Source organism: Trichoplusia ni, chromosome 1 (genome assembly GCF_003590095.1).
Source record: "Trichoplusia ni isolate ovarian cell line Hi5 chromosome 1, tn1, whole genome shotgun sequence".
Taxonomy (NCBI): domain Eukaryota; kingdom Metazoa; phylum Arthropoda; class Insecta; order Lepidoptera; family Noctuidae; genus Trichoplusia; species Trichoplusia ni.
This window is the reverse complement of record NC_039478.1, coordinates 8,667,891-8,671,413: the sequence shown is the minus strand read 5'-3', so window position 1 is coordinate 8,671,413 and position 3,523 is coordinate 8,667,891. Positions and strand designations below refer to the sequence as shown.

At 33.3% G+C, this 3,523-nt stretch overlaps 1 long non-coding RNA gene across 1 annotated transcript; it reads left to right on the top strand.

Annotated features, from left to right (window-relative positions):
* Window positions 1-1,350: 1,350 nt before the first annotated feature.
* LOC113493271 lies at window positions 1,351-2,375 on the top strand. The gene is made up of 2 exons (XR_003400552.1): window positions 1,351-1,519; window positions 1,808-2,375. It is a non-coding gene; the product is annotated as an uncharacterized LOC113493271 (long non-coding RNA).
* Window positions 2,376-3,523: the final 1,148 nt, after the last annotated feature.

Below are 3,523 nucleotides of genomic sequence, written 5' to 3'. Positions count from 1 at the left end.
CATTCAAATCACAGCACAAAGGACATTCAGTTCACTTCCATTCATTCACTTCAGGCAGGTAATTTATTGAGTCTAGCCATTAATTAATCCTCGTTACGTGCTGATACTCATACATATTTAAGGCTTTGATTAATGATCATGCCCTTGTCTTGTGTTCAAGATAACATACGGCCTTTTGATATTCTGTGATAAATGTATTGTTGGTATGTGACCAGATTTAATGTAATGGGTTAAAGGATTACCAAGAAAAAATAATAAATCAAATTATATGTATATAGAATAACTGGCTGCTGCTTGCAGCTTCGCCTAGATTTCAGTAATAGCTGTAAACACATTTTTTATCTATAACGAAGAAACGTCAGATAAAAGTAGCGTATGTAACAATATGTATTAGTCCATTGTTAGCTATCTCCACACGAAATTTCATCTTAATCGGTTCAGCTGTTTAGGCGTGAAGAGGCACCAAAAATATGCACATACACGCATGCGAACCCCCTCACATATTTTCGCATTTATCATATTAGTGTGATAAAGTGTTAAACTAGTTTTAAATATTCGTTAATAATTTTGAGGCATTAAAAGCGTCTTAATATTAAGCGATTCTTTATCATGCTTAAAACATACCAAATCGAAACACAACAAATACTTGGCGACATTGCAGACATATTTTCATCTTAATGCCCATATTATTTTATTTTCTGCAAAATAAATTCAATGTCAGTGATCACGTACTCCCGAGATAGTTGATTTGAACTGGACGGGATCCAAACGGCCTGCTCTAGACACTGCGGCGCCATACTAAGGGTCTTAGCAAGGACAGTGTCTTGGCTGAGTTTTCTATTTCATTATAATTGACGCACGAGTGAGTTTTAGTAGTTGAGGTATAAAATGCACTTATACCTCTCGGAACATGGTATTTTAGACTTTGTGTGAGTAGCAGGAAGATTTGTTTTTTGTTTTATGTCTGGGTGTAATTTATCTCAAAGCGAATACCTGTATGAGGTACCAGCCCGCAACTACATTAATACTTATATTGAAGAAACCATTGTTTAGGTTGGATTTAAATTAGGTTTGATTTGTCACACTTCTTAAACTTCTTTTAAGACACATGGTAGCAATGTATGTATGTATAAAAAAATTAAGTTTGTTTTTCAGTTGTCTAGTACTCATGATACAAGCTTTGCTTAGATTGGGACTAGATGGCGTTGTATCAAAATTATGAAATAAAAACTATTTCAGTACTTTAAAAACTGGTAACATTGTAAATAAACATACATTTCTGGAGCCTATGAGTAACGAATCCACATAACCTTTTAAAAAATAACTATCATTTTGACATTTTGACAGTAGGGTAAAGTACCTTTAGTCGTACCAGCGCTTAAGTCGTACCACGTCGATATCTGCGCACCCGTCATGAAAAGGTGGCATCTAACAGTGCAATATGGTTCTACTAAGTACCACGGGTAAACAGCAACACGTGGCGGGTTGCCGGAATTCGCGATCAAAAAATAATGAAAAAGTAAGTTTTTTGCACAGTTTTCACTAATTTTGTTACGTCATTCATAAGCAATTTCACAAAAGATTGTGTTGAAACGAATATTTTTTTGATTCATGTCTGTTTTTATAGTGTTTTCTGGTTGATATGAGCTAGGTTAAATGGTAAACGGTTTCTAGGTTATGTTTTTAATTTTGGTTTTTAACTTTGTACACCCCGCTGCCTAACTCGTACCTGCATAAACTTCCTAATTCGTACCGGTACGACTTAGGTGTTACAGAGATATTTTTTGCTATTTTTTTTTTCCTTTAGGTGATCAATATGGCAAAGAAAATTTATAACTCTTGGAAGCAAGATGACATAGATGAACACAAAAAGGAACACAATTCACAAATAAAAAAGAAAGATAGACAGAAAATCTAACAAAGATAAGAAACTAGATGCTAAAGAAAATTGGTTGTGCAAACTAACAACACTAAACAAGATCGCAAAGAAAATATGACCCTATGTATTAAATGCAAAGGATGGGTACATGATTTATGTGCAGATCTCGAAATTAAAACTAAAAATTACATTTGTGATATATGCATTTTAAAAATGATAGTTTTATTTCCCAAAGGTACTCATTATTACGAAACTACTACTAACGTTTTTTTATTGTTATATTTATAAGTAAGACTGAAACTGGTCTCGTAGCATATAAGTCTACGCAGTTTTTTAATTGTCCTTAGAATTCTAGTTGGAAAGATATATGTTTACTCTAAGTACGACTTAGGCTATGGGTGGTACGATTAAGGCAACCGGTTGCCTAAGTCGTACCGAAGGAAGGTTTTTGTAAAACCTATAAAAAACATTTTATTAAAAGATTTTTATATGTCTTGTTAGTCTTTGTTGATTCGTTAATAAATGAAGTATTTATATATGCAAAGATTTTTCTTTTATTTATATTACAATATAAATTATAGCTATTTTCCTTGAACTGGTACGACTAAGGCGACCTTACCCTATTCTAAAATCTTACTCAATGACTTAAATGCCAAGATCCTACACTGTCACAAAGAATAAAATGTGTTTAGTGAGGTCAAACACATTTTATTTGCTATCTGTTAATACGAGTAATTGCGTCTGACAATCAGCTGTTTATGAGTAACAGACGATACTGTCAGACAGAAAGAAAGGTAATTAAGAAAACGATCCTTTGTTAAGATTCGTAGCTTTGTGATGGTCGGAGTTAATTAGAGTTTTTGTTAATTAGTGGATTGGATGTGATTGTTTGTGAAGTTTTGCGCCGACTTTGAGGGCAATTTTTATGAAAATTTTGGTTGAATATTTATGGTATTTTTATATTCAGACTTTTAGTTGCTTTTAGATTGTTTAAATTATTTTAGTTGTGTAATTGATTAAAGATGTAATTCGCTTTTGTGTAGTGGGTTTTGGTCAAAAAAATACTATTTTCGGTGTCTTTCAAAGGTGTATTATCAAATAATGCTCTGTCCTAATGGAATTTAAACCCATACTAGAAATCGGTCAAGAAAACATTCTTAACGCAATAACCTGAAATTAAACACAAAGATCACAAAGCTGGATCTACATTAAAACCTAATACAACATCAAAAAGACGTGTCGTGTTTATAAGTATTGTACTCCTAATTCTATTCCTTCATTCTGAACTACCGTTTAAAGTTTTCAGTAGCAAAATGGGAGGAAAGCTACAGTTTATAGTGAAAGCAGTCGTAACAACATCCGACGACCATGCTAATAAACAAAATGACTCTAGCTAAAAGTTGTATGAGTATAATAGAGTCACGTACACAGTAATGACAGTTGGAAACAGGAGTTATTCTGTTAAATAAGAACTAAACTCACTTTAGATTTTCGCTGTGTCTTTTAACCCCGGACGTAAAAAGAGGGTGTTGTAAATTTGACGTGTCTGTCTGTTTTTGAGTCTGCCTATTTCGCAATAGGGCCCGAACGGATTGGGCTACTTGAATGATGATAATATTATATGCGTTTGTGTGTGAAGCTTTA